The sequence below is a fragment of the Schistocerca gregaria genome, chromosome 3 (assembly GCF_023897955.1).
Source record: "Schistocerca gregaria isolate iqSchGreg1 chromosome 3, iqSchGreg1.2, whole genome shotgun sequence".
NCBI classification, from domain to species: Eukaryota; Metazoa; Arthropoda; class Insecta; order Orthoptera; family Acrididae; genus Schistocerca; species Schistocerca gregaria.
In genome coordinates, this window is record NC_064922.1 from 953,046,862 (window position 1) to 953,073,802 (window position 26,941).

The 26,941-nt window shown below is 45.5% G+C and overlaps 1 protein-coding gene and 1 non-coding gene across 2 annotated transcripts in view; both read left to right on the forward strand.

The window, feature by feature from the left end:
• Positions 1-26,941, forward strand: part of LOC126355925 (uncharacterized) — a 199,060-nt gene that overhangs the window by 59,024 nt on the left and 113,095 nt on the right. The window lies entirely within an intron of this gene.
• Positions 25,285-25,359, forward strand: Trnat-ugu (transfer RNA threonine (anticodon UGU)). The gene has a single exon. It is a non-coding gene; the product is annotated as a tRNA-Thr (tRNA).

The window sequence follows — 26,941 nt, forward strand, 5'->3', positions numbered from 1 at the left end:
TGTTGTGTGTGAGCCTGTTGCACGACAGGCTACAGAAACGGCTCTTTGAATTGGTAATACCGGTGCTGGGGCAATATAAAGCGCATCCCGGTCTGTTGTATTCCGAATGCGACAGAATTTCGAATACATTACCGCTGCTAGGTCACGACACTGCATTTAGCCCTTCATCTGGCGCTTTTCAAGCCGAAGGTAGTGCCATAAAGGACCCCGAGTCATAGTAACCAGCAAAAATACGTTGGACTTGCACGGTCTTACTGTTGTAAAAGGAAATTTTTAAGTAGTTTTCTTGAAAATAACGTTCATTTGAAATCCATACGTGTCAGAGGTCTCTGTATACTCAGGACGATTCAGTTGAACCTAGCGACGTCGTTGTATGCAATCTGCAGTACATCTGTATCAGAAACGGTATCAAGGCAGGCGGCAGTCACACAATCAATATAAGTTAACTCTCAGACCTATGGGCGACTGTTATCAAACTTAATAATTCTGTAAAAAGTACAAGTGAGGATTGGTCATGAGGTACTCGGTATTTGTGGACCAGGGTATACCTTACTTCCGCCATACTTATCCAAGTGTCTCCGTACATTTATTCCATTTGTAGTACTTAATCTTTCGTAAATAACTCAGAAACATTGCCTTATAAAGTGTGTTTCGCCATCTAAAACAACGAAATTAACAGGAGTATTAAAATAATAAGTGTAGAAGTCACAACTGTCAAATATATAACCCAGTGGAAAGATTAATCTATGACAAGCATCTATAATGTAGTTTCATGAACAACATGTGCGCAATAGGACTAAAATGTCTTTGTTTACATCACCATTTATTCTGCGTCTCATCCCTTGAGCGAACTGGCCAACGACATTGTTCTGTTATGCGGGGTTGCATAAAATGACATCGGTAGGGGCAGTTGAATCAAGCTATATATTTATCTTTTCATTGGGTCATATACCGGAAAGTGGTTACTTCCACACTTTTCAATTCACGTTAATTTCGTCGTTTCTGACGGTGAAGCACGCCTTATAAGGCAACGTTTTGAACCATTTACGAACGATTAAGTACCATACACAGAATAAACTTTTACAGAGGCACCTGTGCACAGACTTTGGTCTGTGTGACTACACTCCTAATTTACGTTTTGGTCCAAAAATACTATTTAACTCATGGCCAATTCTCAGTTGTATTTCGTACAGTATGATTCCTATTGCTAGAAGTCGTCCAAAGCTCTGAGAGAGAACTTACATCGATCACCTGGCTGTCACCTGTCTAGATAACAATCCTGATGTAGGTGCAGGTTGCATCAAACGACGTCGGCAGGGGGAGCTGAACCACTATGTATCTGTCCCACTGTTCATTTGTGGCAGCCCCCACTAGTCATGATTTTTTACAAATAATTGTACATCGTTTTGTATAGATTTGTCACCTGTTCTATGAAATACTAAAAGTGGCTAGATATTCAAGTCGGCATGAGCCAAAATAAATAATGCTGAGCTCCGCATCGAAGCACACAAATCGAAACGCAAACGGAAAGGACAGAAGGCTGACGACATTTGTATTATGAATAGGGCTTATACTGTTGCAGTCTGTCACCTAAGAATGTATACGCTTGTCCTTCTGAAACACTCAGTGTGCCGTTGTCACGAACTCGACTTCTATCAAACCTAATATCTAAAAAACCACTTAAAAGCTGCATTCTGCTCCGACAATAAAGATATAAAAACGTGCTACACCGATCTGTCAGCACCTCGTCGACTTAACGGTTTCTTGCCGAGTCCGTAAAACTGCGTCAACATTCCAGGTACAAGTCACGGTTCCGGAAAATTTCTAGTAAACGTGATAAGACGAGAGCAGGTGGTGTTTACGCCTGTGACGGCTGGAACCCGTTCGCTTTATTTGTCGAGGTTTGTATCCCGAAAATCGTCAAGGCCGCGGCCGTAAAATTTAACTCCCGTGCGGAGAGCGGGTAACAAAGCGGTCGTGCTGAGATAACAGCAGCCTTGCCTCGCGCTGCCGCCGTTTCCGCTCCAGTTGCACAGCCCCCTGACTTTTGGCTCACCGATGCCGCGCCCCGATAAACGCCGCCGACCGTAGCAGCCCGCACGGCCGCGCGGTCGCCCCCTCCCCCCGAGACACGGTCGCGGAACCGCCCACTGCGGCCGGCCCTCTCCCTTCTTCGGCTTCCCTCACCGCCACAAGTATTAACCTCGCGCTCAGCTGGTCAGCTGGCCTCACCAGCCGAGACTCGACCGTGGCAGCTGGAAGAGACTGTGAGTTCGGGGAACACCAACACACTGACGAAAGTTAGAAGAGGCCCACTGTGCACAACTTGTACAACATCGGGTTATGTCCCCTACCTGGTTTGTTCTTGTGGCGTTCGCTGTGTTATTCAGTGGTTTGGTATTTAACTAATTTGTAAATGGAAATGATAATCTTACTTTATTACACTGAGTAATTACTAAATAATTTTTCTCTCGGCTAAAGATTTGGTCAAGTTGCTAAAGAACTCCAAGTCAAAGTCGTTTTAAAGTGTCTGTAAGTTGTGTAAGTGTCACTAAATCACAGTTCATACGACAGATTCTATACAACTATTGATTATGATGGAAGCAGTCATCTTCAGCAAAATGATCATTAAAACCACCGAATATCAGCCGCGATCAACACTGACGTATGTTACCTGAAACAATACTCTTCGCAACTCGTGCGTAATTAATTTCGGCTCCATACATCAGCTAGGAAAGTTTGTTATAAGGATCGTGCTACGAGCACTGTTTTTAAAGAACCATCTCATTCGAATTATTTTCATTAAAAATAGGTCGGAATCACCGGTGCACATTTATTTTTACACATTCGTATTACGTTCGGCATTTATGTCTGCAGAGATGCGTAATTTGAATTTGCCGCTGAGATAATTGTTAAGATGGCGGCAGACAATTGATAGAGATTTTCTATTGTTAGACTAAATAAGTAAGTATTTGAAATGCCTATTACACTCTATAAACTCTACTTTCGTATTGTGCACTATTTAGACTTCATCAAGCAAACATTTGATTTGTTTCTAAGGAAAACACAGACAAAAACGCGATACAAATCGCTATCATCAATGGCTGCGCTCCTTGCAACGGAAAGAAATAATTAACACAGATAATGCTTACTGAGAGAGAAATTAAAAGTTACAAATAATTATTCACTAACCGCGCGACTGCTACGGTCGCAGGTTCGAATCCTGCCTCGGGCATGGATGTGTGTGATGTCTTTAGGTTAGTTAGGTTTAAGTAGTTCTAAGTTCTAGGGGACTGATGACCTCAGATGTTAAGTCCCATAGTGCTCAGAGCCATTTGAACCATTTTTTGAATTATTCACTCATATTTATAATAATAATGAACTCTATTCTCTAGTAATAATTAACAATTAATTACAATTTCTTAACAGACGTCAGTTTGATACGCGTCCGCAACCTAGAAAAGCCAATCAACAGAAAGCTAAAAACAAAGGAAGACAAACGCAGATCATAAAAGGAATTTACAATTATCATTGTCTTTGTATGATACACATCGATATATGTCCAATTACATCATAGAATATTATATAAATAACTAATATTTATCTACGTTTTCACGATTTTTTCATATGTCGAATAGACAATGTTTATAACTGTTACAGGCACAATTTCCTCTCGTCGCACTGTAGCTAAAATTTATCTCGTGGATGTTACATTGTCGACTTACGATTTGCTCCACTGAGTCAACATCTTCATCTCAGAGAAGCATTGACACGCAAAGTCCTAAATTATTTGCTGGATATATCCCAATTTCTGTCTTCTCCTGTAGTTTCTTTCCCTCCATGGATCCCTGCTGCATAACATGCCTTAACATATGTGATGTCCTCATGTACCTTCTTCTAGTTATTATTTTCCACATACTCATTTCCTCGCCGATTCTGCAGAGAACCTCCTAACTTCTTATTACTTCACTTCATTTTAAGAACCTTTCTACAGCAGCAAATCGAAAACGCTTCGCTGCTTTTCAGTTTTGGTTTTGCCACAGTATACTGTTCTCTTGCAAAACAATGCTCTGCTGCGGACGCTCAGTTTCAGGAATTTCTTCCGCAAATTAAGTGCTCTGTTTTAGTGAGAAAAGCCACATCTCTACTTGTACTGATCTGCTTCTTACATCTTCCTTGTTTCATTAAAATGAAAGTCTTGACCGCAAGAAACCTCTACTTTTCTGGTTACCGATTTCGATCAGTTTTTGACCATAGCATCGTGTGAAGTCTGAAAATCGTCAAAAACTGACCGAAATCGGTAACAACAAAAACTTAGGTTTTCTGCGGTAGTGTTAAAGCTCATTTTAAATTACTACAAAAACCGTTCTTCTCCACGAGAAATGTTCTCAAAAATTACTAATTCCTTGTTTCGTCCATCATGTGTTATTTTGGTTCCGAGGTAGCAGAATTCCTTCTTCGTCTATTACGTGAGCCCCAATTATCACTAATCCCATTTCTCTTACATCTATCTTTCATCGATATACTGTTAGACCACATACTGTGCTCACTGGACTGTTCATGCAATTCAAAAAACCCTGTAACCCCTCTTCTCTTTCACTGACTACAGTAAACCTTATCATTGATATCCTTTCACCCCGAATTTTAACCGCATTCTTGAACCTTTCTTTTACATTCATCATTGCTACTTCAGTGTTCAGATTGAAGAGCAGGGGCGAGTCACCGCATCTCTGCCTGACACCATTTCAACACGCGCACTTTGGTTTCGGTCTGCAACTGTTCTTGTCCCATATTAGTTGCTGTAGATATTGTATACGACCTGTCTTTCAGAAAATTTTAAACGTACGTTTCTGAAATTTCAGATCATCTTTACAGCATTTTACTCTATCATAAACATAATCACAATCTCTTTCACCTCTAGGCAATTCGAGCGTCTTCTACACCCTCCAGTTGAAACGCAGTTCTGTAATCATACTCATAATGGTGGCGTGATAAATCTGATGCAAGGGGACAGCGTTTGGTGCTATGTCCATCAAGAGTCGCGTTCGCCAAATAATGTTGCCAGGCATACAATGTAATTTTGACACTGGGAACAAAGTACAGGACACGATTCCTGAGGGATGAGCAGAAAAGATCACATGAATGCGTTCCAAGGAAGGCAAAGGAGATGAAGGAAGGGAGATCAGGATTTAACGTCCGTCGACGTCAGTGTCATTAGAGACGGAAGACAAGCTCGAAATGGTGCAAGAATCGGGAAGAAAATCGGCCGTGCCCTTTTAAAGAAAACATCCCGGCATTCCTCTGGTACGATTTCTGGAATGTACAGAAAACCTAAATCTGGGTGTACGAATGCGTGTTTGAGCCGTCGTCCTCCCGAATGCGAGCCCAGCCTGCCGACCACTCAGCCGTCTCGTTCGGTCATACGTCTGAGGTCTATCGCGACCAATCAGTCTATTTCAAAAGGGCTGCTTCTGGTGAAAACCGCTCTGTTCACGATAGCCTAAATTCTACTAAGTAAATGTTGATTTTAATGTAACATAACAGACAGTTTTCGGCTACAACACAAAATTGCCCGAAATTATTCGTCCCTTTCAATATTAATCTTTTAACTTATTTTTACTTTATCAACTTTCTTCGTGTGGTTCAGTTATCATATTCCGTTTCTCTTTTAGAAATTACCGCCAGCCTTACGTGTATTGGATTCAGAACGACTTCTTATTCGCAGTGATGTAACAGGTTTTGTGGGGGTAGCCCCTATTAACCAGTCCTACAAAACCTGATATTCCCAACACTGTTCACCTTAATTTTGACATTCATTCAGAAAAGCCTCTTAAAGTAATTGACATGTTTCAAACGAAGCACCAAGTCGAAATACTTCTACCCTGATACTTAGTTTTACTTAAAGGAAGATGTTTTAATTACTTTCAAATAATTACATACATGGAGTAAGACACATCGACAGCTCTCGTAATACTTTACCTAGACAGATAGTAATTACAGTTTCGTAATCCCCTGTATGATTTTTATTTTGACATTTTTCTACTGATTTTTGTTTTAGTTTGCTGTAGTCATTCCACCATCCTTCGATCCGCTTCAATCAGCATATTATAAACATGATTTGCAAGTGATCGGAAATTTGTAAGGCTGTCATTTGGATGCACTGAATTGCCTGCATAATTAGCGATCAATATAGCTTAAAATTATATTAAACTTAATTTGGATCATAATACGCTTAGCACTTCTCTCGTCGAGTTACTCTCTGACGCCAATGTAATTCCGCCACAAGCATCAGAATAAAGGCAGCGCCATCACCTGAACAGGGACACTTCGTACCTGGGCAGCCGTGGTGACGGTCTCAACGCAATACTGGCGACTGTAGCTGACAGACGGGTACAGATGCGCGTCTGTTTCCAAGATGGCGCTGTACTGGTTTTGCTAGGGTGTAGGTGGCAACACCGAATCACAGAGGCACCGAAATATTTCGGTGCGTCGATCTTATGTTATTATACCGAGCGATCAAAAGTCAGTATAAATTTGAAAACTTAATAAACCCCATGTCATTCCAAGCATGTGTGTCAATTTGTACCTCTCTATCTACATTATCCCGTGATTTATTCAGTTTTGAAATTTATACTGACTTTTTGATCACCCTATATTTGTCTGGGACAAAAAACAAATATTGCTCGAAGTTTCATGCTCGTTACTTATAAAGCTAAAATACACCTTAATCAGTACATGAAGCCATGGATCTGCAACGGCAGACAACACACGATTACAGGATAAGGATATCCATGAAAGTCATTACTCTGGGAATCTATGTTATTAGTAGGGACTCAGATTAATGGTATGTAGAAGAAACAGTAGTTAGATCTCACGCTGATGCCGGAGAGAATTCGCCATGTGAGTGAGTCACTCACTTGGGTAGTTGTTCATCTGGCACACCTCACACTTGCGAACGACCATCTCTGCCGGCGGTGCATAATCGATTCATATGACGAAACACAACTTTGTAGCACCCATACTCGAACCAGGCCTTTTCTTACGAGATGTGGATGGACACTTCGCGAGCCGTGTTCTCCTAAGCGGAGACGGGCGCGGGCGCGGGGCTGCGAAGTGCTGGCGGGACTGCCCCCACGGGGTTATTTACTGGCTCGGCGGCGCCGCGCGCCCGCCAAACAATGCCACCGCGCAGGGCGGGGCTCGCCGTGCCGGTCGGCTGGGAGGGTCCGCCCCAGCACTGTCACCCCGACAGCCAGACAATCTCCGGCCGGCTCCCACTCTCGAACGCTACGTATTCCGTGGACAGCGCGTGGCCAACACTTTCTTCTTACATTGCGTATGTATACTGTACATCGTTGTCCCTGCTGCTTAACTTTCGCTCTTATCACAACCAACTTCGTATCTATTTCTCCGGCCGGCCGGAGTGGCCGTGCGGTTCTAGGCGCTGCAGTCTGGAACCGAGCGACCGCTACGCTCGCAGGTTCGAATCCTGCCTCGGGCATGGATGTGTGTGCTGTCCGAAGGTTAGTTCGGTTTAATTAGTTCTAAGTTCTAGGCGACTGATGACGTCAGAAGTTAAGTCGCGTAATGCTCAGATCCATTTGAACCATTTGGGTCATCTATTTTCGTTTGAAACTACTTAAGACCAGTCGGCTCGTTTTGACTCCTTACGCGTGGCCTCTGATTCGTCTTGGCCCAGAAAGTTTTCATTTTCTGGCTGTGAGTAAGCTTCCTTTCGTCTGTCCACTTTGGTCTGCTGCTTCCCGTGCTCTCTTTGGCGGTAAGGGACTCTGGGAATACTCCTTGGAGAGTAAGCTGCTGGAATCTGGACCGGTCCTGCACGGTTTATAGCGGAATTACAAGTCGCTCCAGGTCTAATTTCACTGTGGTGATCCATTTTTCTTGGAGGTTTTCCCTCTACCTATCACCAGTCCTGATTGTGAGTGGACAAACGTACAAGAAAAGGCAGTCGCCTTTTCCTCACATGTGTGATACTGATGTCTTATTCGAGGTAACGTAGCTCACTGTTGTGTCCGATCGTGTATGTGCTTCCCTCTTCTCTTCTTGGCCCTTGTATTCTCCTTAGGATTTTCTGTCCCTTGAACTCCAGTTTCCTTAGTGGGCCATTCCGGTTCATTAAGCGGCAGTCAGAGAAGTACAATATAGAGGGCCTTACTACTGAGCTGGAATGTTTGAATTTAAGGTTCTCGGAAAGGTACTTCGATATGTAAATGATGGTCTTCAGCTTAGCACATCAGGTATCTGTCGATAAGTTCTCACTCTCAGCTGCAGTGACTTTACGAATAGTGATGTTTTATAATGAAATTGAAAATGGGACTCCCTTAATGTTAATCATGAATCCAGCATTTTTTTTTTAAGACTGGTTCTCAAACCGGTTTTTACTGCTCTGCTGTAGAGGCTCTGTAGTTGGTGAGTTGGTGAGTAGCCTCCTCGGTATTATTGCGTAACAAGGCAAGATCATCTGCAAAGGCTAGGCAAGGTACACTGAGGTTATCTTTCTTGTATCCAATCTTGATTCCAGGTCCCCATGATACTGAGCTACTCCATTCCCTGACAATCTTCTCCAGTACACAACTGAAGGGAGATCATCTCGTTGTAAAAGTCGCATTGCAATGGCGAAACTCTCAGAAAGCTCACCTCTAAGTTTGTTTTTGGAGATGGTGTTCTTCCGAGTGGCCTATGTGCAAAAAGGTGCGTAAATATTTAGACAGACCATGATAAGATTTTAAAGTGATGCAAAGGCTGGCATCTTGTTTTAAAAGTCCAAAATCATGAAACTGAGCACATCACAGAACACCATATCAATGTCAGTGAGTCACAAGTGGACCAACCAACTCACACGAATATCTGAGTGTAACAAATTGTGGGTATAAGAAAAGTAATTGTCACATGGGATCAGTGGTAAGTTAAGCAGCTGGTAGACTGTAATGAAATGGCAAGATACTGGGAAAATCCAGTCAGTCTACAAAGGAGACTGCCTACAAACCACTTATGCGTCTCGTCTTACAAAACTGTTAAATTATTTGGGTCCCTTACTAAATAAGACTAACAGGCAGTACTGAACATACAAAAGAAGAGCACCACGAATAGTCACAAGTTTGTTTTACTCACGGAATAGTGTCACGCAACAATGAAAAATCTGCAATAGAAGTCGCTTAGAGGATGACGCCAATTATCCAGCGAAAGCTTCACTACGAAGTTTCAACCAATATAAAATGAAGAATCTAGGAACACACTTCGGCCCCCTTCCTTTTTCTGGAAATTAATAGTAAGTGAATGACTTGGACAGAAATAGCGTGCCTCCCTAGCGCCGTCACATCCCATTACGCCGTCCTCCAGACACTCTCCTCGTGAGGAAGGATGGCGGACATTTGCTGGCAGCGTTGCTAGTTGCTAGTTGCTGGTTGCTAGTTGTAGTCAGCCAGCCAGAGGATAGGGCGTCGGCTGGGCTCGCCGGCAGAGGTCACAGGTCGCTTATCCCCCCCCCCCCCTCTCCCCGCTGCACTTTCTCCCCTCCCCAGCGCGCTGTTCTCTACCAGCTCTACACTACAGCCTCAGCCGGTGCTACTGTCTTCTCTGCGGCCTCGCGTAGCCACTTGCGGTAACATCCAGCACGAGAGCTGCATTACGAGCAGTTGGTGGCAGAGTGCTACTGCGTGGAGGTCGTACTTACACCCCATAGCACGACCTTCATTCACCAAGCGACTCGAAGCGTCTCAATCACAACTGAGATTACAATGCCGCGCGAACCGGGTCAATAAACGCACCAGTACTTGCTGCCGTATGGACAACGTCTTGTACTGGACGGAATGTAAAATATTCCGATGATAGCTCTCAGCAGCTGCTACGTAAGTATATTGGTATCGTCTTCCTGACACTTTCAGGTTGCGTACTTCCCGACAAACAGCACTCTTGACTGCTGGCATTAAACGAGAACAATTTTCTGTGGCATGTAAGTACGAGACGGCACTTACTTGTCGAATTGTGTCCTTAAGCAGCGACAAACGTCATCAAAATGGATCAGCTGAGAGGCAGTGGACGCGTGTTTTGGTGTAGAGGTTTTCCAGCAGCAGCAGTTCCTGCGTAACCCACCGGAAAACGACGTACAGAAATCTTTTGAGGTGTGGAGGGAACGAATGCAGACGTGTGTGGACACAAATGAACCGTAGTTTCATGGCGATGACAATTAGTAGACCATATTTAGTAAATCATCAGTGTGCATGCTCTTTAGTCAGATCTCATAGCTGACGCGACCGGGGGAAGACAGAGTTCACTGATCGGGACCCAGAGGGACGAACAATTTTAATCTGCCAGTAAGATTCAAGCGCAATCCTTTGTAGAGTGAAATATTCACTGTCGCATTAATCTGCTAAATGAAATTTTGATCCTGTAGGAGTGTGCGCCCATATGAAACTTCCTGGCAGATTAAAACTGTGTGCCGTACCGAGACTCGAACTCGGCTCTGTTACATTTTGTAGGCAAGTACCTTACCGACTGAGCTACACAGGCAAGATTCACGACCTTCCCTGACAGCTTTGCTTCCGGCAGTACCTTCCAAACTGCAACCTTCCGGGTTGCTGAGCTGGCAGAGCACTTGCCCGTGGAGCGAAAACGCCCAGAGTTCGGGTCTGCGTACGGCACACAGTTTTAATCTGCCAGGAAGTTTCAACTAATCTCCTGTCAGAACTAAACTGCTTCTATATCGGAAGAATTAAAACGTTCCTTTCATCCGTTTCTCGGAGCTTCCGAGTTTCACTTGCAGCTGCGGCCAGAAGTCCCGCACTCTGAGCAGAATGCGATTCGCGAGACAAATTACGCGACCTATAGGCCTGTCACCACAGACTAACATGGAAATGCTTATTGGCGGACCAGGAGTAATTCTTTGCACCACATCACGTGTAAAGTCAGTCTGAATAGGGATCTCCAACCTGGATTTGACACGAGAGACAGGGGTAAACTTGTCACAGCTCCAAAGTCAATAATTAAGAGCCATAGACCTATCTAACTACTCTCAAGAAGGTTCAGAGATCCGATCGCTTGACTGGAATGTGTACGCCGCTAACAGTTCATGCGCTACCTCCACCTGGCTCCTAGCAGCTTCCGCCGATAATCTCCGCATAGGAAAACAGAAATACGGTTCAATGCCGACGTTTCAGAATAACGCAGCACTTAAACTTCCACGGAACCAAATAGAATTTACTTGCTTCTATTAAAAGCTCGACAAGTCAACCTCGTCGACCACACCCCATCGTCCAACTAGCTACTCGCTCCGCGATCTGACGTAAGAGTGTGTCCGTGCACGGTCGCTTAACGGCAACACTCGTCTACAACACCGGAAAGCTCAGCGCGAAATACGCAGCCGCGCGCTACATCACAGTTGCGGAACCTCTCAGTTTTCCGTACTGCTAAAAATAATTCTGCTGATCACGAAAGATCATCTCCTTCGGGCATCTTACATTACGAAATCGCCACCTCCGCTGCAGGGCCCAGCCGCCTAGTCGGTTTCACCTAGCGAGAGACCGCTTCCATGAAATTACTCCACATTCAAGTCTCACAGCTAATCCGAATCAGGAGCCAAATATAGGCATTTTGACTGGCAATCTCCTGCTCTCTCTGATGGAGCTTCTGCAAGGTGCTACTCTCTAGCAGGACTTTTACGACTTCCTTCTCCAGCTGGGATCGGTGGGTGCCGGCCGTCATTGGGGATTTACTCACGCTTAAAGTCGATCTAGTCGGTGCCGACCGCCACACACTTAGGAAGATTAGAAAAATACCGGCCTATGTTCTTCGGGTCGAACAAAAACAACCCTTCCCGCTGCAGCTGGAAACTAGCAGAGCGTCTACAACACTGAATAAGGCCAGCACACGCGGGAGGCCCGAAAAAGACTGCCATAGATTTACTTTCAAAATGTGATATGATAAAAGTCATTATCCTTACATTTACCTCTCTACTTGTTTGAATAATTAACTGAATATTTTTAAAAAAAGAAACTTAAGTTAATCAAATAATATCAGTCATAACGATGGTTGTCAGTCGATGAAGGACCACCACACAGTACTGCACTACTGTTTCGTTACATACCAGTAGTGACAGGGGAGTGACTATATTCTCCCTACATGTAGTCCATTGGCTCTTAAAACACACTCCCAGTCAAACGCAACTACATTACTCCTACTCTCTTTCCCCATTTTTTAATTCCGCTGACAATGAATGCAGAATAAACCTCCTAACGAGGGGCTAATGCCGCGAGGACAATAAGAAAGAGCTGGCATATGGGCAACGCTCCAGCGAGCACCCAAGTATTGCAGGCATGCCGACCTTACGAAGTAAATGTGCTGCGGTACTTCATACACTGCACGTCGTTTTATTTAACCGGTTATCTGTTTCTGGCTAAGAAAATATGCATCTGTCATGCTGCTTTACAGTGAATTTATTTTGTCCGTGAGTCTAAGCAAGGCCCCAGCTACAAATTCCGATACAGCGTATTCTTTTACTGTATCAGAGTGGAGGTGAACAATGACGAACACGGCTATAAAACTTCCAAAATCATCATTGTCTTGTAACTTCCTGGCAGATTAAAACTGTGTGCCGCACCGAGACTCGAACTCGGGTTCCGACTTCGAGTCTCAGTCCGACACACAGATTAAATCTGCCAGGAAGCTTCATATAAGCGCGCACTCCGCTGCAGAGTGAAAATCTCATTGTGGAATCATCATTGTTTTGTTTATAAATGGGAAGAAGTTCGATGTTAGCACCACATGTAAGGGTACCCTAAATCTCGAACTAATGTACACGAAACTAAAATTGACGTCATATTACCTTCATAACAGCTGTGGCCAGTATTAAGATAATAGTGCGAATCAGCCTAACAGGTGGCTGCCCTCGCTTTCCCATGCTGTCCAACATCCGGTCACTGTCACTACCCAATACCGAGCGAGTCGGAAACGTGTACGGAAGAGGCGTCGGTGCAAGCATAGCCTGTATAACGCGAACACTGAGGTTCGAATCCCAAACCAGCACACAGTGTTGATGCGTTTTAACTGCCACTGGTGTTATTGTTTGGACTGGGACTTACGGCAGTGTGGTCATTAGTGCTCATTATAGACTCTGCGACGAAAAAAAAGTGAAGCACCGATAAGACATGGTTGGTTGTCAAACTAACCCCATATACGCACCCTCCCATCGGCGGCTTTGTGAATGACTGGAGATGGAAGTCGCTGTGGCCGGCCGTGGCGCGTTAGTGTCGCTAGTGTTTAGTGCAATCACGAGGCCAAGGGGCATGAACAGTGTCAAACGTGATCACTGTGAAAGGTACAGGGATGCCACGGATCCACGTAAGACAGCGTTACCAGCACCTCACAGAGTTTGAAACGGGGCCTCAAGTGTCTCCATTTGCCCGGCTGGTCGAATCGCGCAATATCAGATTTGCGGGGCATTTGCTGGTAGTTCGTTGGTTTATTTGGGGAAGGAGACCAAACAGCGAGGTCATCGATCCCATCGGATTGTGACAACGATTGGGAGCGAAATCGGCCATGCCCCTTCAAAGAAATCATTCCGGTATTACCCTCAAGTGATGTAGGGAAGTGACGGGAAACCTATATCAGGATGGAAGGACGCGTATTTGAACCGCCGTCCTCCCGAATGCGAGCACAGTGTGCTGACCACTTTGCCACCTCGCTCGGTACTGGGTCGTGGCAGTGACCAGATGTCGGACTGCACGGGAAGGCGAGGGCAGGCATAGCTCATCGTCGAGGTTTCGGTCTGCCACGCCTGACCACCACAACGGAGGATCGCTATATTGGGCACAGAGCACACCGTTAGCGCGTCACATGTTCTCCTTCTATCCGGGACTCCCCCTAACATTTTGTGACATCGCGGACCATTGGTCTCAGACTAGCAGCAGCCGAACGAAAGAATTGCTGCCCCACGTGTGGGCTGCCAGTAAAGCCACTACACAAGCGCGTGCGTTTGGAGTGGTGCCGTGAAGGGGATGGGTGGACTGTTGATGGACGGCGTCGCACCGTCTTCAGCGACGAATCACCGTCCCATAGTTGACCACCGTATGTGAGGTCCCCTTCTTCCGTTGTCTCGGAAAAGGGCAGAAGGGCAGCGGGTGTTACTGCTGGCGTCGTTCTGTGGGGAACCATCGGGTGTGACTCCAAGTCACGGGTAATAATGACTGAAGGAACCCTGCCGGCACAACGGTACACCACGGAGAGCCTGTGTTGTGATGTAGAATGAGATTTTCACTCTGCAGCGGAGTGTGCGGTGATATGAAACCTCCTGGGACACTAAAACTGTGTGCCGGACCGAGACTCGAAATCACGACCTTTGCCTTTCGCGGGCAAGTGCTCTACCATCTGAGCTACCCAAGCACGACTCACGCCCCGTCCTCACAGCATCACTTCTGCCAGTATCTCGTCTCCTACCTCCCAAGCTTCAGAGAAGCTCTCCTGCATACCTTGCCCGCGAAAGGCAAAGGTCCCGAGTTCGAGTCTCGGTCGGGCACACAGTTTTAATCTGCCAGGAAGTTTCATATCACCGCACAGTCCGCTGCAGAATGAAAATCTCATTCTGTAAGCATACCACAGGCTGTGCATTAGCCATGTCTCCGCAATATCCTTTCTTTCAGGAGTAGTTCTGCAAGGTATGCAGGAGTGCTTCTGTAAAGTTTCGAAGGTAGGAGACGAGGTAATGGCTGTGTTGTGATGTGTTACTTCCCACGCGACGGTATGGTGACGTTATTTTTTAACAGGACACATGTCACATATCTCCACGAACTGTCTGCGTGATATCGAGCTGCCGGCCGGTGTGGCCGTGCGGTTTAGAGGGTTCAGTCTGGAACCGCGTGACCGCTACGGTCGCAGGTTCGAATCCTGCCTCGGGCATGGATGTGTGTGATGTCCTTAGGTTAGTTAGGTTTAAGTAGTCCTAAGTTCTAGGGGACTGATGACCACTGCAGTTAAGTCCCATAGTGCTCAGAGCCATTTTTTTGATATTGAGCTACTCGCGTGGCCTGCAATCTCTCCACACCTGACTCCGATATAACACGCGTGGGACGAACGCCGACGTCGACTGTGTCCCACTGTCAGTGTCCGGGACATCTAGGACCAGCTACAACAATTGGTTTGAACTGTGTTTCATTCGTCCCAGAAGCGTTTCGCCATTTTTACTTTAAGGCATCTTAAGTGGAATTTACAGTCATACAGTTTTGTTTTGATATGTGTTATTTTTGGATAGTAAAACAGTTCATGTATCGTTTTTTTATCTAAATAAGTGATTATTTACAGTTCTTCGCGTTTTTGGTTGGCATCTGCGTTTCCTCTCATCTGGTCACATGCTGGAGGTCGCGCTATAACTTCATTTACGAAAATTTGGAACATAAAAACGAAAAACGCAAAGAATCGTAAGAAACTACTTACTTACACAAAAAACGAGATGTCATCTGTTTCATAATCTACAAATAAAACATACCAAAATAAAACTGCATCATCTTAGACCCAACTGAAGATGCCGTAAAGTAAAAAAGGCGAAACGCGTCTGGGAGAAATAAAATACAGTGCAGGAAGAAAAGGCGGATTTCGTTTACAGACCTTGCTGCGGATGACCGACAGGTAAACAAACTTGTCTGTTGTGGACCAGCATTCCTCAGGAGAGTACACAACGTCTTGATGGCACTTTTCCTTCCGAGTAGGTGCGTGTATCGAGGCCAAAGAGGGTCCTACGTAATACTTACAAGTGGGCTCATGTTCCCAAGTTCTTCGTAAGCTAGACTCGATTTTGTAATCACTGTAATAAAAACTAAGTACCTGCTCAATCTGCTACGTTTCATCGGATTTCATCCTCCTGTTCTTGCTGCCTCACCTTCAGCAGTGTAGTTCTGTGGTAGCGAACTGCTGTAAAATGGTGATTTTACTCTGTCGACAGTGAACTTCTGACGGCTTTATTCCAGTGTCCGTCCTTCCGTCCTTTCTAAGAAAAACTTGGGGCAGAATGATTTCACCGACGTTATGAGGATACGGTTTACAATGCGTGACGAGCGGTAGACGAGGAATACGATTAGGCCAGTACTGTGTACGTGTAAGTAGTGGACACACCAGCACAAAAAAAAGTTTCGTCCTCGCAGAATTCGGCTCGTTATATACGTTGGCGCGCTCCACAATTCTTATCTGCGCGGCCGTATTTATTACGCGGACGTGTGTTGGCGTGTTAACAAGCCGCTTGCCGGGCTTAATAGTTGTGTCGCGTAGCGGGCGCGACACGGCCTGCCGACCCGCCGGCCGTTACTCTGGTCAAAGTGTCTGTTTACTCTTATTGCGGAACCTCCGCCCACCGGCGGCACGCTCCGGCGTCGGTTGCTACCAAATTCCTTGCGGCGCCCGTCGTAACTCTTGGCACCCCTTCCGCCGCTTACTGCGCTGGGCAAATCCTCTGCACGAAACGCTTGCAGTCGAGGCTATTCGCAGCACGCACTGGTCAAAAGTAACTGAGCTATCGAAGCAAAACGTTTTTCTATCAACTGCTACATTATACTTTATTTACAACTTTTAATAAACTGTTATTGGTAGCTTTCTTTATTTAAAAAAAAAAAAAGAAAGCGCCCCGTCTTCAGACCACAAGTGTCCCATCGGGACCATCCGACCGCCGTGTCATCCTCAGTTGAGGATGCGGGTAGGAGGGGCGTGTGGTCAGCACACCGCTCTCCCGGTCGTTATGATGGTTTTCTGTGACCGGAGCCGCTACTATTCGCTCGAGTAGCTCCTCAATTGGCATCACGAGGCTGACGGCACCCCGAAAAATGGCAACAGCGCATGGCGGCCTGGCCGGCCTGAGTGGCCGTGCGGTTCTGGGCGCTACAGTCTGGAGCCGAGCGACCGCTACGGTCGCAGGTTCGAATCCTGCCTCGGGCATGGATGTGTGTGATGTCCTTAGGTTAGTTAGGTTTAATTAGTTCTACGTTCTAGGCGACTAATGACCTCAGAAGTTAAGTCGCATAGTGCTCAGAGCCATTTGAACCATGGCGGCCTGGATGGTCACCCATCCAAGTGCCAGCCAGGCTCGACAGCGCTTAATTTCGGTGATCTCACGGGAACCGGTGTATCCACTGCGGCAAGGCCGGTGCCCCAGCTTTTTAAAAGCAACTCTCTAATTTCTATACTTTCAGCTATTACGAATTCAGACACAATGGAATACAGACATTGGCTGTGGTTGAGCGTTGATTTAAATCAACAGAGAAAGTTGAAAATTTGTACTAGACCGGGATTCGAATCCGTGTCTCCTGCTTACCAGGGAGATGCGCCGACTACTGCGCTATCTGGACACAGTTGTCATGGCAACTATACGGATTCTCCCGCCACGCCTCCCGTCAGACCCAAATTCTCAACTTGTCCACATACTACGAATGTAGTGCTCCGTTGGACATTATCCTCATTAATCTCGGCGTTTCGCCGATTTCCGCAAGAGTTCGAGCCCGCATTAAAGATATCATTTGGCCTTAATTATTCACTCATATTGAAAAGAACAGACACCACATATACCAGTTTATCATTAACATCATTAGCCATCCGACGTCCAACGGGGGCTACCTCCTCCAGGCGAATCCATACTTTACGGCCTTAACCTACATGATTCCATGTTGGCCGAGCATGTTTTCCAGTTCACCTTCCCCTGGTTCCTCTTCTCGATCATTTTTTTAATCCTTGAACTGTCGGGCCTGGCGGTCTAGCAGTAAAATGCGTGCCTGGAAACCGAGAGGTCTCGGGATTGAACCCCGGGAGGACCACGGAAATTTGCAGTGTGCCTTTAATTAACCCTTCACCTCTCAACGATGTGAAGAGTTGGCAGGACCGGCACCTGGTTCGGATTGCACATCAAAGTGCAGGTCTCGTTTCGTTGGTTGGATAACTGGAGTAGATTAGGGATACGGAAGTTACCGAAATGGCGCCCTACTGAAAGACTATCACTCGGATATTGAATCACACGTAATAATATTGCCCACTATCTGTTGTCCTGGCTACAAGACCTTTCTGTCCCTGTTTCATTCCTACTACACTCGTAATCACGTCTTCCACTGCAGAACCCCGCAAATATTTCATAAACACTCCGGGCAATAAGATAACGTTTTCGGCAAGCGTAGTACATACCCGAAGTCGCGAACATTTCTCTTTATGATTAATACTCATCAGTGTTTCATCCATTAATTTACTGAAGTATCTGTCATTCTTTTTTACTTTTTTTTATTCTAACAGAGAAGTTTGTGGTGCTTAGAATGCGTGTAGCAATACTTTATTGGCTTACGTTTGCAGTGGAACTTTTCACTAAAAACAGGTTTAAAAATGGTTCAAATGGCTCTGAGCACTATGGAACTCAACTACTGTGGTCATTAGTCCCCTAGAACTTAGAACTACTTAAACCTAACTAACCTAAGGACATCACACACATCCATGCCGGAGGCAGGATTCGAACCTGCGACCGTAGCAGTCCCACGGTTCCGGACTGCGCGCCTAGAACCGCGAGACCACCGCGGCCGGCAGCAGGTTTAAATTGAGCTTAATGCGAATACCTATGTTGCTGACACAGTGCTGTTGCACCTCTACGACACGTAAACATCGTTTAAAAAGGGTTCGGTGAAATATTTCATCTCAGTCGTGGAATGCTTGGAAGCACTTGGAATACTTACAGTTTAAACATAGAAAAGGGCTACATCAACGCATTCCTAGAGAGTTATCGGATTTATACATACAAAATTGGATTTTTGAGTGTGTTTTTGTGAGTAATCCGAAAAAGTCGGTGATATTAACCTTCCTGTGACAAGGCAGTGTCGGATGCGACAAGTCTTGTTTGTTTTCTTTTCCTCAAGAAACACCGCTGGTGGTCGCTAATGCGTTGAGTCAGTCAACCAAATGAACCTAATTTATAAAGGGAAAAACAGTTTTTGGCTAAGTATCGAGCACGACACGCCCTTGTGACATTTGTCCAGATATTACACCTTGTGGCACGAAGGTTAATTTCTTCCCATCTCCTTCTTAACTCAACAGGTAATTACGAAATATTTCTTTGTGCATATCTTCCATAAAGTACTGTACACAAAGCAGTTCCCGTTTTATAGCTAAGTTCACATCTTGTTTCAGCTGTGCCTTACTGTCAAGATTCGAATCGAATTCTGTTCGCTTGAGACATCGACTACAGCGTCAAACGCGCCTCGTGCCGACTCACTACTTGTCATGTATTGCGCTCGTGAAAGCGAGCTTCAAAAATGTGTGTCAAATTTTATGGGACTTAACTGCTAATGTCATCAGTCCCTACGCTTACACACTACTTAACCTAAGGTATCCTAAGGACAAACACACACACCCATGCCTGAGGAAGGACTCGAACCTCCGCCAGGACCAGCCGCACAGTCCATGACTGCAGCGCTTCAGACCGCTCGGCTAATCCAACAGTGAGGTCTTCCACAACATACGCAATTTACGTGGGACTTGATGAAGGAGTAAACTCTAACACCTTGTCGTCGGTTCAGCCTTTGGTTATTTTCTAGAGATTTTTCATACACATAACACATATTTCAACTCTCGCAAGGAGCTGTGCGTGTAAAAAAGTCCCCACTGCGTAATAACATAGCCGTCATGGCTGACGCAAAGCTTCAGTGTAGATGTATCTTATCGGATTATGCGGCGCACAGGACCTATGCATGACTCAGTCATTAGGAACCCACATAAAGTACCTCAAATAAATCACGTCTCGCAGTGTTTTTTTAAACACTGTCCATCCCGTCATCAGACTCAAGGCTCCTTAACACCACGTTGGATATCAAAAAGAGTGAATGAATTGCTTGCATTTCCCGGTAATGTACGTAATGATATCGCATACTGTTAATACCAAAGATCTTTTCCCGTCTCTAACGCTTCCCTCTCGTAACCTGGACCAAGTTTCTTCAGTCTCTTCTTTTTCACATTTAACCTCCCGTCGACAGCACAGTTTCATAGTCGAATTAACAAAATTTAAGGAGTTGTGTCAAGGGTCTTAAAAACATCGCTGAAATGTAAATCGTGTTACGTGCCGGCACGCAGAGTATCGCCTGAGGATTACGCACGGTTGTCTGGTCCTGGCAGGCGATGCTCTCACGAGCGAGCAGAGCTCTGCGTCCGGGTGCCGCTAATTGGGTTCTCGGATGCGGACTGCCCTTGCCATTCGGTCGAGCAGTTCTTTTGTCCCCGATTAAGGCCGAAAAAAAAAGTCTTCACTGCGGAGACAAATAGGCTGCTGCGCAGCTGTCAACGTCGAGGGCGTTTGGACGCGGATAATTAGCTTAATTGGACAAGGATGCGATAATAAGTCCGTCGTGGTTTGATTGCTATAATTTAGGAAAACCACGGGAAATCTAAACATGAATGGCCGGATTTATGTCTGAACTTTCGTCATACGAGTCAAATGAAGTTGATATACAGACCATCGAATAACAACGGTACGCAATGCAGTCATCTCATGTATTTCCTACGAGTAACGGGAAATCTTTCCTTCCTCAGCTTGCTGAACAAGCCTAATTCCTCCAAATTCCCCTCTTTCAACTAATTTTAACTTTTCAGTTCGCTTCGGATTCACAGTGAATGAAGACTCTTGAAGCACTTTTAGCTGTTATATAGTCCTTTACTAGGATTACTACCGTTCCAGGAGCATCCTAAGTTGATGCACCGTTTGCTACAATGCAACTTTTAGAATAGGATTTTATAAAGAGGGAAAAAATGTTTTATAAAAATTTTCAAATATATTTGTCAAATGTGCATGAGCAGAAAAATTGTGGAAAACACTTTTAAAAACCATTACTCACATTATTAGTCCTCAAACAATCAGGAAGCTAAATTGTCCCACAATTTAACAGGAAATCGATAATACTGATCGATTAGCGGCTGCTGTTAATAGTAAAATTAGCATTGTAACCAGCAGGTGACTCTCAAACTGTACACATGGATCTATAAGACCTAATGCAAGAAATAATTGCAACCATTATAATTTATGGCTAAACAGTGTAAAACCCTTTAAAATGTTTGTGATATGTAACTTCTGCTAGTTTTACGAAAGTAAATGCTAGAAACCTGCTAAAAGCACCCATGCGTTTAAAATTCATTCACCGTCAAGCAAAGATGAAATCGACGACTGTTTGTTGGGCCAGTGCTGCTGCCTGGTGATTAGTGGTGTTGTATTTGAAGCTCATGTCGGCAGACATTCATGCCAAGTTTGATACTATGAATCATGCGATTCCCTGTAATCGAAAATTATGACAATGAATGAACCTATAGCAAAGAACCGCTTGCAGTTTCGAGATTCTTAAACATTAATAAGAAAAAAGTGCCTGAATTCAGAGAGCCGGAACGCAATGATTTAGTCTTTCTCCCGCACTGTTCAGCTTGACGAGTAAAAAGGAAAGGTTAAGCAATGTGGTAAAATTCAGGACGAAGGGATATCGACTGTAATATTCGCTGATGACTTTGCAATTCTGACTGGAAGTGGGGAAGAATTATAGAACTTTTTTAACTGAATCAAGAGTCTATGGAACAGAAAGCAGCAGAAATGAGATCAGTGATTAAGTTCACATCAAAAGTAAGGCCATGTAGTAGACTAAACAAAGTAATTGTGCTACCTCGGAAGATGTGAGGAAGAAATTTCTGAGAATGTACACCTGGAGCACAATATTGTCTTGAACTCGTCGTGGACTTTGGGTGGACGGGAAATGAAGATAATGAAAATAAGGAAACGAAGATGATGGGATATGATGTTACAGAAGGACCTTCAAAGTTGATCGGACTCGGAAGGTGAGAAACGAGGGGGTTCTCCTCAGAATAGACGAGGAAAGGAACCGGTTATGGCACTAAAATAAAACATTTAAAAAATATTCGTAGCTGGTTGCTTCATTCACAAACGATCATAAGGGTGTCATACAGAATAACCTCTTCAGACTACCAGAAGCCCATCACCATGACTTTACTAGCTTTTGTTCGGAGGAGAGGTGATGTGGCGCCAGTCTACGGATTGCTGTTTTGTTTCCAGTTCACTGTGATGAACTGACATTTCAGCGCCAGTGACAATGTTTGACAAAAAATTGTCACAATCAGTCTCCTAACGCGAAAGCAGCTCCACGCAGGCGGTCCTTCGTTACTCTTCATGGTCTTCTATTAGGTAGCGAGGAACACAGTGGCCACTCAGCTTTTGAGTACGGCCGCTGGTGACGAGTGTGTCAGCACTGCCAGCAACGACGTCCAGTAGAACGGCGGCGTGTTTCATTGTATACGTCGAGCAACTCGAATGAGAGTGTCCACACGTTCCAACACTGCAGGAGTCACAGCTGTGTGCGGCCGTCCGGCACGCGGGAGGTCGGACAGGTTTGTGCGACCTCATTTTGCTGATGGCAGACGCCTCGCCCAACGACTCAACGCACTTTTGTTCACTGCCAGGTCTCCGTAGACGCTCTACAAGCGCCTATGAATATTTGGAACTCTCTGGTTTTCTGCCAAAAAAAACTCTATGACAGTTTTTTCGTTGGATAGCACCTCCGTTACAGATGCCATTTTGAAGTCTACGCATAGCTCCGCCACGTATCGGAACTTCGTCGGACTATAGGAACTGAAGCAGAAATATTTCACGTTGTCACACAAAAAACTGCGCATTTTTTCAACCGAAATTGGGCGAGAAAAAACTGTTGCATTACTTGTCGTACGCCCCTCGTATTTCGACAAGATAACGCGAGACTGCACGTTGCTGGTGCGATCCTGACATACATAGACAGAGAGGGTGTTCGACTGTTGCTCCATCGAGCAACTTCCCCAGGTCTCTCCCACCCACTGAAGACGTTTGTTCACGGTTTACCGAGACTCTGGCACGTCAACACTCGACAGCTACATCTTCGCAGTTCTGCTGTCGACTGTCACGACGATACCAGTAGTATCGGTACTCTATTCAGTGGTTAATTCTTTTTGTCAAAAATGTGAGACGGTGTTAGGCAGTTCACCAAAAAAGGTAATGTAGTGAGAAGTGGGCGTGCCTGCACTAATAAGTGCGTGGTAAAAATCCTGTTACGGCGTTACCAAGTCGACTCGTGTGAATGCTGGAACTGGAATTTATCCCACACGAAGTCTCCGCCTCTCCCTCCATCCTCCAGGTTCGTTGGACTGGTACAGAAACAGGCTTTTCGACCGATACCCGTTCCCTGGTACCGGCGCACGGAGCCGCGGCTGCTTCGTGGGATATTTAGCACGGTGGACAGGACGGGCGCCGGCGGCCGTAACTTAAGTGGCTGACGGGTTGGTGTCCGGGCGACAGGTGTCGGGCAAGGACGCCGAAACCGGCCGGGCTGGCTGCGGCTGCCTGCGGCTGGCGGCGACGCCTTGAACTTGCGGCGCCGCGGTCAGGCGCCGGGGGCACCGCCCCACGCGCTCACACACGTCCGTCACCTGGCCCGGCATCGCAGCTCGCAATCAGCAGGCGGGTCACCTCGACCACACCTCCAGGTTCTCACAACACGCTACAGGCTTGCTCAGTTCTCATTATACCTTTTTTTCTGGTGAACTGCGTTGCACGAGTCGAGTTAATGACTCGAGCGACGAGGACATTCAGCACTAGAAGACTGCCGAAAGGCTTTTCACAGTGCAACACGCTACCTTCGGACAACACAGAAACGAGCACACGGAGTGCCTATGCGAACACACGATGTCAGAAGAAAAAATTCTCTACGACATTGACCTTGCCTCAAATGTGGCGTACTTGTAGACAATGACCGTGAACTGGAGAAGAAGTTCGGTTGCTTTCAAATGCAGCGTCAGCTGTATGCTGCTGCACTCACTCGCATCGATTACGTTTTATTTGTGGGGCACGAGTCGTCAGTCTTCACACTGGATGGATGCCGCCTGCCACAACTTTCTCCATTGTTTCTTCCTGTCAGGGTAACACTTGTCCTCCATTATTTGTCAGATGGGAAGCTGCGGTACGCAAAATGAAAACCAAACATCGTCGCCGAGATCCGGATGACAGCTGACAGGTTGTGTCCTCCTCCACTTTGAAATAGTGTGTGTACCGAGTGTGGCGGTTGGTAGTAAGAAATGAAGGAAGAAAGCAGCACCAGCTTTTAATGAAATAATTCTCACTGCTTAGTCACTTGTTACCCACAGTAATAGCACAACACGTTTCGGCAGGATGCTGTCATCATCAGGTGCATCACAGTCATATGTATCCAGTCTGAAGGGTGATGAAGGCTATTTGCTGGGTGTGGCAGTGAGGTCATTTCACGAAATATATCTGTGTAGAGAAAGAATAATTTAAAGGTTTCGAGAAATTATTGTAACCAGTCGCCTTTTTTTATTTTTAAAGTTTTATTGTACAGCGATTGGTTGCAGTAATTTCTGGAAAGCTTTATTCATCACAGTCGCAGTGTTTCACATCCAAGATAGATAAAAGCTTCAGGTGGAAATGGCTCTGAGCACTATGGGACTTAACATCTGAGGTCATCAGTCCCCTAGACGTAGAAATACTTAAACGTAACTAACCTAAGGACGTCACACACATTCACGCCTGAGGCAGGATTCGAACTTGCGACCGTAGCAGCAGCGCGGTTCCGGACTGAAGCGCCTACAACCGCTCGGCCACTATTTTTAGTTACACAAATGTTTTGATGAACAGCTTGTGTTCTGCTCCCACACTGCACGAGTATCTTTGAGTATTTAGAGCCACTTTGTAAGTTGTTTCAGTAACAAAAATACGCTTGAGGGCTAACATTTACTTATACATGTTACATAACAGTTGCATTCACTACAAAACAAATAGCCATCTGCTGGAACTTAGGTAAGTGAACGCAACTATTTTGGATAATATATAAGGAAATATAAGCAGTCCAGCGAATTTTTATTAATGATACAACTTAGCATGTGGCACTGAATACTCAAATAATCTTGTGCAGTGTGGGAGCAGAGCACATCTTGTTGGTGAACGCATCTGTGTAACTAAAAATATTAGCCATGTGAAGATGGGCATGGCAGCCCACAACCGGTTATGTACAGAATAAAACATTTAAAAAGTATTTGTGGTTGCTTGCGTCGTTCGCCGACGATTATTAAAGGTCGGGCAGTTCACCAGATAGAGGATTGGAATTGTATTAATACCTTCAGTTGCTAACGGGCGGGGGGACTACGAATGTAGTGTGTGGACATACAAGATGAGAATGTGTGTCTCGCGGGAGGCGTGCGCGACATAGTCCCTGCAGTCACGCTATCCTGTGTGCCCTCGGTGGCTCAGATGGACAGAGCGTTTGCCATGTAAGCAGGAGGTCCCGGGTTCGAATCCCGGTCGGGGCACACATTTTCACCTGTCCCCATTGATGTATATCAACGCCCGTCAGTAGCTGAAGGTATTAATACAATTCTAATTTCGTTCTAGACGACTGCAGGCCACCAATGGTGTCTGTTCTTTCGGACATGTCCGAAAGATCACACACCATATCCACAAAAGATAGAGGGTGATCGTTTCCAGACGAGAATACACGTCTGCCTTGCCGCTAGATGCGGAGATGGGGGTAGCCTGTGTAGTGATGCGACTGTTCCTTCACCCTGTACTCTGGCATACGATTTTCATTTGGTCTGAATTTGTTATCTTATACTCTTGGAGTGCTGAGTTACCTTGAAAGACGATTACAGTTAATGAAGTAAAAGATCCACGCAGTGGACACAAAATGAGAAAGCTATTCCTTATGTTTCTGATCTAGTCTGCCATAAAAATACGAAGGAACTGTTAATCAGAACTCAGGGAGAAGTTGTAGTCTAATTCACAATCGATTTATTGATCTTAAAAAAGAGAAGACAACAAAATTATTAAAGAAACACCATACCAAAAAAATTTGTATAGCAAAAGCCTTACTAAAATGGGATCTACGATGGAGAAAGTGATGTGCTGGGGATCGACACACGACACTAACCAGAACACTACTCGCTCCATCTCACTTCATACACGTGAATCAAGGTTATGGCATCAAACTACGCCGCCACCACAAAGCCTCTATATTCTGCCATAAAAGAAGGGAAAAGTGTGGTTCGAAAGAACAGGGTGCTGAGAAATAGTTATTATAGCCCTACGTCGCAGCAGCGAATACTTTACCATCCTACTGGTCAAGGTGGCACACTGCGATGCGTTCGGCGACTGAAGTCGTGGACGGCGGCAGTCTGTTATTAAATGCGCGTCCCCGACAAATGGAAGTACGCGGTCTTATGTTCGGTTAATTCAGAATGCAGGTGCTTCCCTAAGAGCATCTGACACCCTGACAGATTCCAGTGTGCAGGTGGACCCGTTTGCTGGTCTGCCAAACCAATCTGACTCCGTGCCGTGACTGTGCGTTTGGAATACGTCAAATGTTTGGACGACCGACTCCAGACAAATAAGTACACCCACGCGTCACTCGTTGTAACCGTGATGACATAAGCAGTGCCTCTGACGGTTCAGAAGGCGACTGGCACAGGCTCTAGATTGCACCATAGCAAAGGACACAAGTCTCACCGTTTAGGTAGAGAACTGCAGTTCTTTGCTAGTGAAGCGCCAGTACAAGAGACTTGAACCATAGAGTGAAGATCTCCCTTTTTCTGTGTTGCCTCCTCAGCTCTGTTCCAAAAGCACATTTCTCTTTTTTGATTTCCCCCAATTTCGCACAAGCCAATCACGAGCAGGAGCAAGGCATTCTAAGCTCGGTGAATGGTCTTTGCACTGCAAACCGTTTTGCCAATCAGGGACTTGGCAGAATACAGAAAAAACTTCAGCTTTGCAGCCTCTTTCCCCCACGTTTGCCATGTCTTTTGCTAACACAATACGTGGTGGAAGCACAGCGCCCCATAAACAGCTTGTTATCTCCCCTGTTGCGTCCATTTCAAGGTTTGCAAAGAACGGCCATAA